General features: G+C 38.2%; 1 non-coding gene across 1 annotated transcript; it reads left to right on the top strand.

The window, feature by feature from the left end:
* The first annotated feature begins 15,588 nt into the window (after positions 1 to 15,588).
* LOC141615997 (small nucleolar RNA R71) lies at positions 15,589 to 15,695 on the top strand. The gene has a single exon (XR_012530378.1). It is a non-coding gene; the product is annotated as a small nucleolar RNA R71 (small nucleolar RNA).
* The last annotated feature ends 1,410 nt before the right edge of the window (positions 15,696 to 17,105 follow it).

Here is a 17,105-nt window from a genome sequence, read left to right as displayed (position 1 = left end):
TTACCTCGTCACTGGCGGGGCAACCAAGGATTTGCTCAAATTCCTGTTGCTTTGTTAAATCCTTCTTGTACGGTAAAAGTTTCTCCTTGAACTCTCTAATTAACGAGCTTAAGTTCACAACTTCAGTCTCACTCGTGCCACGAAGTAAACCAATGGTTGCATGAACTTCTGACCACAACTTCACCATCGCAACTTCTTTTGCATCAGCGCTACTATTTGTTTCCATTTGTTCCCATTTGTTCACCATCACATTCTGATAATCTGAATTGCAATGCATCCTTTCTCCATCTTGTAGAAACGTAATCAACTGGAATTGTCTTCATGCCGTTAGCCGACAAAATCCATACTATATGTCAACACGTAAATCCCATCCTTTCAAACATCATACACACCGCACCTTTGTGTAGATCGTGTCCCCGTAATCCAATTAAATTATGCCGTTAGTAGTCTTATACATATAATAATAAGAGTTAAACATTATCACGTAGAGTTATACATATGGCAACAAGAGTTATACATTCTAAAAGCTACGATTATTCAAACTCTAATCGAGTTATACTACAAATAGTCATAGATTCGGTGAAAAATTGAATAAGTTCTAATGTTATTCTGAAAGTAGAGTTATACATATGGCAACAAGAGTTATACATTCCGAAAGCTAAAGTTATTCAAAATGTAATCAGAGTTATACTACAAATGACAACGATTAAAGTGAAAAATTGAATAACTTCTAATGTTATTCGAAAGTAGAGTTATACATATGGCAACAAGAGTTATACATTCTTCAAGTAGAGTTATGCATATAATAAGAAAAGTTATACATTCAGAAAACTTAAGTTATTCAAAATGTTGTCAGATTTATACAACAGATAAATCTGAGTTCATCGAACAATTGTATAACTTCTATGTTCGACAATGTAACTTTGGCACTATATCTAGCAACTTCATCAACTACCAATTAAAGTTGATGCCAAAATGTTGTTACCTGGGTTGTACTCTACGTTGAAACTTTTTTGTCTGATTGAATCCTTTACGATTAGTCACTTCAACTCCATCGACTTCAAAGATAGCCCCGGTCTTACATGTATCGATTGAGCAAATGACCTCTAGTTGGAATTCCTTGAAAACCTCACGGGTATAAACATCCGACGCATATTCCTCTATGGGTAAATGCGTCCCCATTGCCGGTGTTGAGTGTCGGTTTTCATGGTCAAGTCTCTTCTGCGTATGCCGTTGATGGTCCATAGCGCTTTCAAAACGCATCCAAAACTCCACTAACGTACTTGACTTCTGCTCGAACTTCTTAAAAAAACTATTCGCTCTCCGATCTCTCGGGTTGTCCTCATTACACCACCCATGTTCAAGTCCCCGCAATGCGCCATCACCCATTGGCTCCTTTTATCGTACGCTTCAGTAAACCACTCTTCGTTCACAAGACCATGCGCTTCCATTATTTCTGCCCACCTAGCGTCAAAGTCGTCTGCTTCTATGTTGTCGTCCCATATAATGTTGTTCAATTTTCGAACGAACTCCTTATAATCCTCCCTTGTCACCCCGACCTTTGATGGCACCTTGTTCAATATATGCCACATGCAAAATCGATGGCGTGCGATCTTGAAGGCAAGGGGTACGGCCTTAATAATGCCCGAGTCCCGATCCGTGATAATGTACTTGGGTTCCTTTCCTCCCATAGCATTCAAAACCCGTTGAAAACCCACCGGAAGGATTCATGGTCTTCATGGGCAATCAATGCCCCCATGAGAATGTCACCGATCGCTTATGGTGATCTATGCCGGTGAATGGCGTGAAAATCATATCGTACTTGTTTGTTGAGTATGTTGGGTCGTACGACACTACATCTCCAAAAACGGAGTAGTTCCTTCTAGCGGTTCGTCACACCCATATTGCGCTTCAAGGTCGTTATCCTTGTCAACTTCATAATCAAAATAAAACCCCGCCTATTTTCTCGCCATATTCTTGAACCGGTCAATGAACAATTGACCGTCCCGTTTATGGATGAAGCACTTCACATCTCGGTGGAAGTTCTTAAAATCAGTTAAGGATGCACCAATGTTCTCGAACCCGTTTACGAACTCCTTACACATGTTATACGTCCTAGTTGCTCCTATCCTCAATCGCAAGCGGACAACAAATCCTTATCGTCTTTGATTAATAACCAAGAATTCCTCAACTATAACTCTTTCAGCTATTCTTATAACTTCTTGAAACATATGCATAACTCCATTGATTGATTGTGCAACTTCTTATTATTTTTAACTCTTAGGTTTACATAACTCTATCATCTCGGTGAATAACTTTAGAAGTTTTCCATTCAATTAGTGGATGTTTGTTTAATAGTAAACTAACCCTTGAGTTGTACATTATCAAGTACTTGTGAAAATCTTCTATGTTCCGCGACATCTTTTGAAACTGACGATCCTCACTCGATACAAGCTCGTGATTATGCCCCATGTGGAATCAGTCAATTACTAGTACTCCATTCTTCATAAATAGCCCCGACATGTGCTTTACACCCTACCCTCTTGATCGTATATTTCCTCCGGTTCGCAGTTCTTTTTCCCCATTGCATTTCTTCTTCCCTAATCCCGGTCTCATTTTTTTTTATTACTGCCTCTCCTTTTGGGACATATGTGAATCCCTCTCTGTTGCAAACCAGCAACTTTGACTTGATTTCACCGTCGCGCCATTTTTTCGTCGAGTACTTTCGAACATCAAACCCGGACGCCAATGCATAAACTTTATAAAATGTCACTGCCTCGTCGATTTCAAAAAATTGTTGCCCTACACAAGGTGTAAATTCCGCTGCCAAATGCTTACAATAATCAGTTCCCGCTGCCTTACGACCATCTGAGCAGAATCAAACATCCATGAAATGATTAAGAAATATATAACTCTACGCATATACTGTATAACTCTATGTACAGACTGTATAACTCTGGGCACATACTGTATAACTTTGGGTATATAATGTATAACTCTTATCATATCATGTATAACTATAGTCACACTCTGTATAACTCTAGGTAGATACTGTATAACTATAGTCACACTCTGTATAACTCTAGTCACAGTTTGTATAACTCTAGTCATACAATGTATAACTCTAGTCACCGTCTGTATAACTCTTGTCATACAATGTATAACTCTAGTCATTTCATGTATAACTCTAGTCACACTGTATAACTCTGGGCACAGAATGTATAACTGTAGGCAGATAATGTATAACTCTAGTCACAGTATTTATAATTCTAGTCATACAATGTATAACTCTAGTCACAATCTGTATCACTCTAGGCATACAATGTATAACTCTAGGCATTTGATGTATAACTCTAGTCACACTGCATTACTCTAGGCACAGTCTGTATAACTCTAGTCATACGATGTATAACTCTAGTTACACAATGTATAACTCTAGGCAGAGACTGTAAGATGTATAACTCATTCTACACAATGTATAACTCTTAGCATATAATGTATAACTCTAGGTATATAATGCATAACTCTAGGCATACTTTATATTCTAAGAGTTATACATTTAATGAAACGGCACAATATATGGAATGCAAAGGGTTATAAGATTTGAAGCAGGGATATGGCACAACTTCCTAAACAAAATTCGTATTAATTTAAGCAACAAACCCCAAACATATTAATTAAAAAACAACTTAAAGGACACATTACTAATTATAAATTCATCTCACTATCTCAATAACCAGTCCATTATATCCCTATCTCCACCCTAAACTCCAAACCCTAAATCTTTAAAACCTAATAAACTCCAAACTTCCTTCAATAATGAATGATACCATTCGTTTAACATGCATTATGACCGAGTACAACAAAAGTTTCATACGCCGCTTGCAGGAAATCGAGAGGAAGTACAGGCTCTTCCTTGAGGATGCTCGGATCGCATTCAAGGACGCCAAAAAAAATGGCTTGTTAGAGCCGCAGATAATGCAAGCTATTAGAAGATATTGCATCTGCGGAACGAAACCTCCAAATAGCAAAGGAGGAGAGGATGAATATCATAGAAGAGAATGCATCCCTATATGAACATCTAAGAATTGTATTTTTAGCAATGCATTAAGTTTATGTATCTATATCTATTAATTAAGTTCATGTATGTTAAATGTGGATTTGTTTTACTATCCTCTTCTTTGTTTTATTTTATTTAATTTGTTTTACTAACAAACGCAGAAAAACTAAGCGAATAATAATTACAGAAAAAACAATGACGGAGAAAAACACATGCAAATAACATGTATAACTCTGGGCACAGAATGTATAACTGCAGGCTTTTAATGTATAACTCTAGGCACAGTCTATATAACTTTTAACATATAATGTATAACTCTAAGCATATAATGTATAACTCTAGGCATATAATGTATAATTCCAAACACAGTCTGTATATGCTAAGAGTTATACATTATATTCTAAGAGTTATACATTATATGCCTAGAGTCATACATTATCAAGAATGTATAACTCTAGTCATACAATTTGTATAACTCTTACCTATATATGGATAACTGTACTTCACAGAATGTATAACTCTTGTACCCAATTTGTATCACTCTTGTTATTTTTTGTAAAACTCATAACTGTAATAAATTTTGCCTATCTCATAACTGCAATCATGTGTTTGGTAACTGTTGTACACAATTTGTATAACTCTTGATATTTTTTGTATAACTCATAGCTGTCTAATAAACTTTGCCTTGTTTCATAACTGCAATGATGTGTTGTATAACTCCTGTACAAAACGTGTATAACTGTGATCATACAATGTATAACTCTATACACAGTCTGTATAACTCTAATCATACAATGTATAACTCTAGACACAGCCTGTATAACTCTATGCATTTAATGTATAACTCTAGGCACAGTCTGTATAACTCTAGTCATACGATGTATAACTCTAGACACAGCCTGTATAACTCTATGCATTTAATGTATAACTCTAGGCACAGTCTGTATAACTCTAGTCATACGATGTATAACTCTAGCTATACAATGTATAACTCTTAGCATATAATGTATAACTCCAAACACAGTCTGTATATGCTACGAGTTATACATTATATTCTACGAGTTATACATTATATGCCTAGAGTTATACATTGTAGAGTGTATTACGGTAGATCCAGAATGTGATGTGTTGTACAACTTGTATAACTCTTACCTATATATGGATAACTTCAGTGATGTGTTGTATAACTCCTGTACAAAACGTGTATAACTGTAATCATACAATGTATAACTCTATACACAGTCTGAATAACTCTAATCATACAATGTATAACTCTAGACACAGCCTGTATAACTCTAGGCATATAATGTACAACCCTCCACATCCTATAACTTCACTTAATGAATGTATAACTTCAGCTATAACATGAATAACTATATCAAAATTGGTTCTTTATTAAGATTTTTACGCACAATTTAGGGTTTGAATGACTCTGTTACCTGAAGCTGCAGGAAATTGTCAAAGAGTTTTACAAAAAACCTCTGGAGTTATAACACGATGAATATAAGAACTACATGTGTACACTGTATTATTAAAGTTATACATATTTGGGTCAGAGTTTTACTAAAACCGACTGAAGTTATAATTCGTACTTGATCAAGCTTTTAAATTTCCATCATTTTTTGCCATCAACAACAAGCTACCAAAATGAAAGAACAAATCTGATGAACACCATGAAAGTACAACAGTATTAAAAATAATGAACAGAAATTAAATAACTACAACCTACAATAATGAACATTAATCCAAAATTACATATAGCACTTTATATTTGAACATCAAGCTACAATAATAACCTAGACACAAATAAGAAAGTAAACAACTCACCTTCGACGGCAACTTCAATCTTCATATGATCCACTTCACAAACACCGATTGTCATTTCCGCTTGTTTCTCCGATGAAGAATGACAATTTATTTTGTCTTCAACAAAGCTAATGATTTTTAACGGATGAACGATAACGTACTTTATCTCATAACAATTTATTTATCTCGATGATCATCAAGTAGTTTTCCATTCGGGTGAAATTTCTCTTATTTTTTTGATGATTTATATTGTATTTTACAGGATTTAGGATCGTTTTTGTGGGGATTTTTATGGGTTTTTGCTTGTTGAGAGGTTTTGAATGGTGAAAAGAGGAGGGAAGCATGCAAAATGATATAGGAGGCTTTGTTTATTGCTATTGTCCGCGGGATTTGATATGGAGGCGAGACATTAACGGTGAAAGTGGTCCCTCTCTCACACTATCGCATTTTCTTTTTTTTTTTTGCTCTAAAAAACACGCCCTCTCTCCTCATCTCATCCCTTCAATCCCTTCATCCAAGGCTCTTATAAAGACTTAGGGCCTTATAAGGTATGAAGGCCTTATAAGAACCCTTCTCTCTCTCTCTCTCTCTCTCTATATATATATATATATATATATATATATATATATATATATATATACATATATTATACACGTACTCCTTCCCGTATTCTCTATATACACACACCAAGCAAATCAAACAAAAGTGAGGCGGAGAGAGACAGCGGGAGACGGCAAGGACAAGGGACGAGAGTGAGCTTCATCGTCGTGATTCCGTTACCATCGCCATCACCCTTCCTTTATTAAACAAGGTAAGTTTATATTAAACCCGTCTTATAACTAATTAAGCTTTGTGAACCGTTGACCACCCATACCCCTGACCTTGACCCTGAACCGTGACCACCGTGACCCGACCTGGACCGCCGTTACCGACCAAGGGTGGTTTGGACCGTGTTTTATTACTTTAAACCGGGGTTGTGTGGAGTGTCGAGTTGTTGTTTTTTGTTGGTGTTAGGACTGCGGTTGGCTCGTGTTTTAGTGGAGTCGCAGGTGCGGTTTTGGGCTACTGCCTCACCGTGGCTGGGTATGGTGAGGTGGTGGTCCACGGTGGTGAGTTGTGGTGGTTTTTTTGGGTTGTTGAACCGTGTGTGTATGCAGAGTTTGTCGGGACTGTGGGTTAGGACGAGATGAGGTATGGTGGTCAGTAGTGGTGGTGTTTAGTGGTGGTGGTGGTCGTGAATAGTGGTTTAAGCCATGTATTTGAATAAGCTGCGTAGGGTTGTCGTTGATGGTGTTAAGGCAGTGAGTGAACCGTGTTTGGGCTGTCATGGGGGAGCTGGTTAGGGCTGTTGCTGTCGCACCATGAATGGTGTGTCACGGTGGTGGTCGTTGATGGTGTGAGTGGTGGTTGTAATTGGGCTGTGTGAATTGCGGTGTCGGGATACGTTGTTGGTGTATGCTGCTTGTATGACCGTGACATGGTGGTGGTGCGAAAGGGTGGTTGTATGTGGTGGAGATTGTTGGGTTTAGGATGGTTGTCGAGGAGGGTTGGAGCTGAGTCGGGTGGTGTAAGCGGGGGCTGAGTGTCGTGTGTGCGGAATTGAGTTGGCTGAAGTGATGAGTGATTATTAATTAAGATATTGTAGTAAATAATGATAAAGTAATATAATAATAATATATTAGTACACATGATAGTAAACACGTACTAGTAGTATAATCATGGTGTAGTAATGATATATTTAATATTACTGATGAATGTATGTTATTTTATCGTCAATGATTAGTATACGAGTTAGTTAAATTAGTGATTGATTAAGCTAATTTGTATTAAGTAGTAAGATAGTTAATTTAGTTATTAATTAATATATGTTATAATTGTAGAATTCGACTTTGTAGAAGATTGTTACTCAGTAGCTTATGTGTGTGCGGATTTGCGAAAAGGTAGGAAACTACTCAATTGAATTATATTCTTAATGTTTATTAATTGTTGGGTATGTGTTAAAAAAATGGAATTAGTATCGGCTTGATGAAGTTTATCTTATTGGCTCATGTTATTGTGGAATTATTATTCTTGATTATTGGATTTATTATTATTGATTATTGGATTTTGTTATTACTGGAAGTGGTTGATGAGTTTTGTGTAGGCCATGCACGGGGATGTGGAAGGGTCGTGGACCTGAGGAGGGACTGTGTGTCCTTAAGACTGTGTGTCTTGGTGTGGACTGTGTGTCCAGAAGTATCCAGACTGTGCGTCTGAGGAGGGATTGTGTGTCCGTTTGACTGTGGTGTGAACTGTGTGTCCAGAAGTGGTTGTTTGCCTTTGGTTGTGATTTATATATTGTGTAACATTATTATTGTAGGTTGCATAATTGTTTTTATTCATTGTTTAGTTTTCTACTCAACCTCATGGTTGACAATGTATTCGTGAACACCTGTGATGAACCGTAACTGGGGAGCGGATTTGACAGGTATTTGAGTTAGCTGACTTGGGAGCTTATGGGATGCGTGAGGACTCGGTCAGTTTAACTAGAAATCTAGATCACATAGATATTAATCACTTTATTTATTTCCGCTGCGAGTTGTACTTTAATTTTATATTAAGTTTTAGTTGTTTAATTTGTAATAATCATGTAATCGCTAAAGTTTTATTTAAAGTACTTTGGTGAGTTGGACTTCGTTATTCACTACCTTAAGAAACCGAGATGGTAACGGTCCTATTTATCTAGGAATGTCTTTCTAAAGGCTCTTACATAAATGAGGGTGTTACAAGGATCCACAAAGTCTTGGTCTAGAGTAATAGCATTCCCAATGTAAGGGTTAACAAGTCCTTCAAACTCGTCATGCCATATACCACATACTTCTTTCGCTTCTTTCCCCATGTTGGGAAGATCGTGAGTTGGAGAGAGCAACTCTTCTTCTTTGTTGTCATGGTCAAAGAGGCCTTCATCAATTCTTGTCATGAGGGGTGAGCTTTGTAAGCTCTCATTCTTATTGTGAAAAATTTCATGCTCTCCAAATAGAGCTACTTCAACATCATCGATATCTTTCTTCCAATTGGGCGGTGTTTCTTTGCCCTCCTTGCTAGGATTTCCATCTTTCACTTGACCTTTTTATGGGGATTCCATCTTCTTCTTGTCACCTTCCAGGCTATAGTGATCAACCATAAAGCATGGCTCAAACAAGTTGGGAGCTCTCATAGTCTTATCAAGATTGAAGGTGATTGTTTCATCACCCACTTCAAGTCTGAGCATCCCGTGCTTTACATCAATCACCGCACCGACGATGTGTAGGAATGATCTTCCTAGAATGATTGGAATATTGAAATCTTCCTCCATATCAACAATAACAAAGTCTACCGATATGAAAAACTTTCCAATCCATATCGGCACATCTTCTCATACCCCAAGTGGTTTCTTTGTTGTTCAGTCCGCCATTTATAAGGTCATGTTAGTGCACTTGAGTTCTCTCACTCATAGTCTTTCACATACCGAATATGGCATGACACTCACTGTTGCACCTAGATCACATAGTGCTTTGTTGATTGTGGTATCGCCAATGGTACATGGAATAAAGAAGCTTCCCGGATCTTTGACCTTGGGTGAGGAAATCCCTTGAAGTATAGGACTACTTATCTTGGTGAATGCAATGGTTTCCAATTTTCTTATGGACTTCTTCTAGGTAAGGATATCTTTCATGTATTTTGCATGGGCCGAAACATGGTCGATCAACTCCGTGAATGGTGTAGAAACCTCTAGGTTCTTCACAATCTCCATGAACTTTCCAAGTTACTCATCAAGCTTGGGCTTGACTTGGCGACTTGGAAATGGGAGTCTAATCATAATAGGCTCTTTGTCAACCTCTTTATCCTTATCATCACTTTTCTTCTCCAATGATTCATTGGTAGTTGGCTCTACTACCTTAGAATTTCTCCTCAATGGTTCCATTATATCTTTTTTTGGTAACATGTGAGCTTTTTGTATTTCATATAATCGAAAATATTACAATATCATCCAGATTACATATTCCATCATCAGAGACTAAGTACAAAAGCTACAACGTATATGTAATCTACTTAGCCAAACACAATCAGTAGCCTTCACCACAGTACTCATCTTGCCAATCAGTCTATTGTGCACCTGCTGTGAAATTCTGGAAATCAGGTTTTCAGGCCTGCTGAGTTGAAGGTCAAGCCTGCATTTGTTTCTCTCATTCCATAACATGTAGCATGTAACCAGCTTTGCCAATCTACAAGTCTTCCTCTGCAGCTTTGAATATGATTGAAAAGATCCAGTAAAGCTAATATCAAACCTCTCCTCAACACCAGCAACAATCCTAGAACTGTAAGCACAATCAGCAAACAGATGTTCATGCGTTTCCTCTCCTACTTCACATAAGACACACCTATCAGTTAAGCAAATACCCATTCTGTGAAGCTTACATCTGGTATTGAGAGCCTTTTTTTTAATCAACCAAGCAATAAAAGAATGCTTTGGTAATAACCAATTATCCCACGCATCCTTATACCAAAGGACAGGTGGGTGTGAACCCTGCATCCAATGGTAGCCAGCACTGACAATGTAATCACCAGGAGAAGTTATCCAGGCATTACCTTGATAACCACCCTCAAGAAGACCTTTAACACGATAAATATTCCTCTAATTCCAATTAGAATCAAGAGGAGGTTGATAATTCTCCCAATTTGCTCCTTTCATATAGACAAGGTCTATCCAGAGTACCCACAACCTATCTGCCTTGGTATACAACCAATGAACAAGTTTACCTACACTTGCTACATTCCACACCCCTGCATTCTTAATACCCAGACCACCCTCCTTCTTACTGCAACAAACATCATGCCAAGAGACCAAAGGTGTTCTGTTATATTCTGACTCACCACACCATAAAACATTCCTACAAATTGCTTCAATTCTCTTGATTACTCCTTTAGGAATCAGATGATTACTCCTTTAGGAATCAGAAAAATAGATGCCCAATAATTATGAAGGGTATTGAAGACAGAATTGATGAGAACAAGTCTACCAGCATAACTAAGTTTCCTTGCCCCAATCCCTCTAACTTTGGAAACAATATTTTCAATTAACACATTACAATCAGCTTTAGTCAGTCTACCAGGTTGGATAGGGACACCCAGGTATTTAAAGGGAAGCTTACCTTCCTGGTAACCAGAAATCTGGATAATGTCAAATTTCAAACATTCAGCAACTCCACAAAACACTACTTCAGATTTAAAAGCATTAACAGTAAGACCTGATGTAGCAGAAAAGGTTGCCAGCACTCTTAGGATTAACATGATGGACTTCACATCCCCTTTACTAAACATTAGTAGATCATCAGCAAAAAGTAAATGAGTAAGTTGTAAACTCTTGCAGAGAGGATGATACCTGAAGAACCATTTCTTAGTTGCAAAGTTCATAACCCTTGTCAAATATTCCATACAAATGCAAAACAGGAGAGGTGAGATAGGGTCACCTTGTCTAAGGCCCCTTCTACCCTTAAAGTAGCCAAATTGAGCCCCATTGAGGTTAAGAGTAAAAGAAGGAGTAGAAATGCAAGTCATAATCAGCTTTCTGAACTTTTCTGGGAACATGAGAGCTTCTAACATCTGATCCACAAAAGCCCACTCAATAGAATCATAAGCTTTTTGTAAACCAAGCTTAAACATGCATCTAGGAGAAGCTTTTCCCCTATGATAAAGCCTTACCAAATCCTGACAAATCAAAATGTTTTCTAAAATACTCATGTCCTTGACAAAAGCACCCTGATTCTTGCTTATTATATCAGGTAACACTATAGCCAGCCTATTGCAAAGAATTTTAGAAATGGCTTTGTAAAGGACATTACAGCATGATATTGGCCTGGAATGCTTGACACTGGTAGGCCTGTCCATTTTTGGGATTAAGGTAATAATAGTTGCATTGAGTTGATTCAATAACTTCCCACTATCAAAAAAGTTAATCACTGCAGCACACACATCAGTTCCAATTACTTCCCAAGCATCCCTGAAAAATTGACTAGTATACCCATCAAGATTAGGTGATTTGTTCTTAGGAATGCTAAAGATGTTATTCTTTACCTCTTCAACAGTAACAGGCTTAGCCAAAATATCCCAATGAGTTGCAGTATAGCAAGCACCATTTCTGACCACATTCACATTAACTTTAGAAGTAGTATTATGAGACCCAAGCTAGCCTTGATAATACCCTAAGAAGGCATGTTGAATTGAATCACCATCAGTGCACATAATCCCATCCTGATCCTCAATTTGGAAAACTTTGTTGAGCATCATTCTTTTCTTAATGACATGATGAAAATAAGAAGTATTAAGATCTCCTTCTAAGGACTATTGCACCTTGGCTTTTTGGAGTAGAAAACTATCCCTGGCAGTAATTAAATCTCTCAGTTCATGAGCCAATGCAGATTCTTGATGAATTAGATCAGCATCACCAGGAGTATCAGCTAAGGCTTTTTGGACATGCTCCAAAGCCATACTTGCAATAGTTGTATTATTCTCAACATCAGAGAAGCATTCTCTATTAATGTTCTTCAAAATAGGCTTCATAGATTTGAGTTTTTTAACAATTGAAAACATTTTAGTCCCTTTGTAAACAGTAGCCCAAGCTATAGCAACAGAGTCCTTAAAGCTAGGAGCAAGCCCCCACATATTAAAGTATTTGAAACTCTTTTTCCCTCCAATTTCAGCTTTCCTATCCACAATGGTACAGGGACAATGATCAAACAGTCCCTCAGAGTGAAAATGAGCAAGGCTAGAGGTAAAACCATCCAACCACTCATGGTTCCCCATTACCCTATCCAGCCTACTGTATACCCTATCACAGAGTTCCTGTTTATTAGACCAGGTAAACATGGCACCAGTGGCAGGGATATCCTCCATACCACAAATAGAAACACGGTCCTGAAAATGCTCCATTTCAGCATCAGTGGTATTACCCCCTAACCTCTCAATGGGAGACAAAACAGTGTTGAAATCCCCAAGCCATAGCCAAGGTTCACAACAAGTAGCAGAAATTTCTTTGAGAGTGTTCCATAATTCAACTCTTTTATACAATCCATTGAAGGCATAGATCATAGTAAGCAAGAACTTTTTATCATCAATTCTAGAGTAAACCATCATATGAATATATTGTGCACTATAAGACAAAAACTGAATATAAAAAAGATTAGGCTTCCACAATATCCAAATTCGACTACCCTTATGCCAACTGCAGTTAGTGGAGACACTCCAACCATCACAAATAGAGGTATCCCTATTCAAAAAAGTGTTAGGCTTCAGTTTAGTTTCAAGCAAACCAAATAGCCCTACCCCATTATTGTGCAAAAAAAAATTTCACCACTCTCTGCTTATTCAGGTCATTTAGACCCCTTACATTCCAAAATCCTAAGCTATACATTGATATTACGATCTGGGGGTCTTTCCCACTCTCAACAGCCTGCTCCTGTGGTACAGCATTACGATTTAGAGCATCCATAAAAGTATAGTTACTAAACTTTCCTGATAATCTAACCCCAACCATACCCTCCTGCCTATTAAGTCTTATGATTTGCTTGACTGGTGTTGACTTAACTACAGGAGTAGTCCTACTGATAGAAAGTGGAGGGAAGTTATCAGAGGTCAGAGTAGGAGGAGTTACCACTGCTTTAGATTGGATTGAAGGCTTCTCCACAGGTCTCAATTCTTTTTTCTGGGGAGATTTAACAGGGAGTATAGAACCCTGAGTTTTAGCCTTCCTCCTCTTAGGCTTCCTGCATTGAGTAGCATCATGCCCTATCCCTGTATAGCTCGTACAAGAAATAGGCCTTCATTCATACTCTATGTTAACATAGACCACCTGCCCATTTTCATCTAAAAACTTAACTTTCTCAAGGAGCTTTTGATCCATAGGTAACTCTACCATCACCCTGGCAAAACTCAGACAAACTTTGTCCTATGTCTCAATATCCATTTTAACATAGTTCCCAACCAGATTCGCAATTTGAGGCAAACATTTCCCCCAAAATTTCAAAGGGATTCCATAAAGCTTCACCCAAACCGGAACCACCGCAACCTTCTCTTTAACCAGTTCCATATCCCTAATCCAGGGTTTTATAATCACTGGTTTATTATCAAACAAGTAATAACCAGATTTTAATAAGGCATCTTTACCCCCAGATTTAGTAAGTCGAACAATAAAAACTCCATTATCCAGGAAAGAAACCCTATCAATTCCAAAACAATCCCACATCTTATACACATAATCCTCAACAAGATCCCAAGGAGGGTTTGCTCCCAAAATGTAACAAATAACAGAGTTAGACCAAAAATCTACCTCTGTTTTGATATCGTCCTGTGTAAACTGCAGCAAATTAGATAAATCCTCCTCTTCATCAATAGTCTCCAAAATAGGTATATCCTTTCCACCCTTCCGCAACGTCCAGCCGTCGTTTCCTACCGGTTCTCCTTCACTAAGATCCAACACAGGAATGCCCTGAATTGCGTTGATAGATTTCGTTTTGCCTGTATCAGACGAAGAAGGAACCAAGTCACCACCTTTAGGGACATTTTTAGTAGATGAACCCACGACAAAAGCTTTGGAAGACTGTAAAGCTGATTTAGTAGTAGAATTTAATGGCAAAAATCGGTTTGACATATGTTTCAGTGCCGTCATTGCGTAGTAATTGTTAGGGTTTTTAAGAATTAAGAGCTTTTCTCTCTCTAGCTTTCTCTCTCATTGTGTTTTTTGAATCCTGGTTCCATTATATCACTTTGCTTGGCACTTTCCTCAATAACATCCTCTTCAATTGGCATCTTAGGTTCCTCATATCTTGTACCACTCCTCAAGTGGATGGCATTAATAGTCTCATGTCTTGTAGGAGGATTATCTTGAGGAGGTAATTGTCCTTTTTGTCTTTGGGAACTTGAAGAAGTCAATTGGGACAATTATGTTTCCAACATCTTGGTATGAGCAAGGATATTGTTGATGGTAATGTCTTTGGCTTGGCTATCTCTTTGCATTTGAGCAATGAAATCTTGTTGGCTCTTTTACATTTAAAGGACTGCTTTTTGAACATCAAAAGCTTGGTCATTGGATTAATTGTAAGAAAGTTGGTTTTGGTTGAAGTATGGTCTTTGAGTAGGATTTCTCATTGGAGGTGGGGTGTATGTTAGTTGAGTATTTTGAACATTTTTGGCTTTTGTATGAGAAGTTTGAGTGGAATTTGGTGTTTTCATTGTAATATTTAGAGTAAGGGGTATCATTCTTGTATTCTTGGAAAGCATTCACTTGCTCACTTGTGCCCCTACACTCTTGTTGATCATGTCCCAAAGTTCCACAACTCTCACACACTCCATTTGGGATAGAAGAGATTGCCATCATGGCATTGACATGTTGCTTGGATGATTGAGAGGCCTCAGTCATCTTGGCTAGGGCCTTCTCAAATTTTAAGTTCATTGTGTCAATATGGGAGCTTAGTTGGGCACCCAAATCGGCACTCAATTGTGTGACGGAATCAACTTCATGTCTCCCTCCCCTAGTAGCTTTTCTTGGCCTACTATATTGAGAGTTATGAACCGTCATCTCCTCTATCTTTACCCAAGTTTGGTTGTCATCAACCTCGGTGAATCTTTCATTAGAACCCATGTTGAGCACATTCCTTACATCTTCATATAGTCCATTCCAAAATTGTTGGACTACGAACCATTCACTTAGTCCATGATGAGGACAAGAACGACATGTATCCTTGAATCTTTCCCATGCCTCATATAGAGACTCTTCATCTCTTTCCTTGAACCCGGTGATTTGGACTCTTAACATGTTAGTCTTGTCCGGAGGGTAGAACTTCTCGTAGAAGGCAAGTGCTAACTTTTTCCATGAATCGATACCAAGAGTGGCCTTATCTAGGCTCTTCAACCATTGTTTTGCGGTTTCGATCAAGATTGGGATGTCTCTTTGATTAAGACAATGGTTCTGGACTACTTTCAGAATTTGTTTGCTGCGCCAACAGCTAGGATCGATTTGTCGAGCAGCTCAGTCTGGTTATGCCCCCCTCTTACGAGGGAGGAAAAGATGAAACTTAACCGGGATTATTTAATGGCTGACGTTCAATGCGCTCTGAACCAAATGCCGCCTTATAAAGCCCCGAGACCGGATGGTTTTGAGGCTTTTTTTTATCAGTCTCAGTGGGACATGATTTCTCCTAGCTTATGTCGTATGGTTTTGGGAGTGCTCCATAATCAGGTTATCCCAGAGGGCTTAAGAGAAGCGTTTATTTCTCTTATCCCAAAGACTGAGCACCCGCAATTAGTTTCTCAATTTCGACCGATTGGGTTATGTAATGTTTCTTATAAAATTGTAACTAAGATGATTGTTAATCGCTTTAAACTTGTGCTTCCTATCTTGATTAGCCCAATGCAATGTAGCTCTGTCCCGAGGAGGCAGATTACGGATAACATCATCATAGTCCAAGAGGTACTCCATTCTATGCGGAATAAGAGGGGAAGAAAGGGTTTCACGGCCCTTAAATTAGATTTTGAGAAGGCCTATGACAAATTAGAGTGGCCATTCATCGAACATACTTTGGTTGATATGGGGCTTCCGTCTCGAATGGTTCGAACTATTATTCTTTGTATTAGATCGACCACGCTGAACATTTTGTGGAATGGTGAAAGAACTGATTCATTTTCTCCTGCACGAGGGATACGACAAGGTGACCCATTATCTCCTTATATTTTACGATGTGTATGGAGAAGTTAAGCAAATCAATCGAGCAAGATACTCTCACAAACGAGTGGAACAGATTCAAGTGTAATAGGGATGTGCCTTCTTTGACTCATCTGTTTTTTGCAGATGATATAATCCTTTTCGGCGAGGCGTTTGTTCAACAGGCTGTAGCTATTAACAAATGCTTAGAGAATTTTTGCCAAGCTTCAGGACAAAGGGTAAGTTTGACGAAATCTCGGGTATACTTTTCACCTAATGTTGATGATGAGGTTACAACAGCCATTGCAGGTACTTTACGCGTTGCTCGGACTGATGATCTTGGTATGTATCTTGGCGTGCCAACTATTAATGGTCGTGTCACAAAAGAGACTTTTGATTTTATTGCGCAGAAGGTAGACAAAAGACTTTCGGGATGGAAAACAAAAAATCTATCTTTAGCTAGAAGCGTAACTTTGGTTCAGTCCACTTTATGTACTATTCCATCTTATGCTATGCAAACGACAA

Source organism: Silene latifolia, chromosome 11, assembly GCF_048544455.1.
Source record: "Silene latifolia isolate original U9 population chromosome 11, ASM4854445v1, whole genome shotgun sequence".
Classification (NCBI taxonomy): domain Eukaryota; kingdom Viridiplantae; phylum Streptophyta; class Magnoliopsida; order Caryophyllales; family Caryophyllaceae; genus Silene; species Silene latifolia.
Note: the sequence above shows the minus strand (reverse complement) of the source record. Positions and strands in the feature narration are given on the sequence as shown.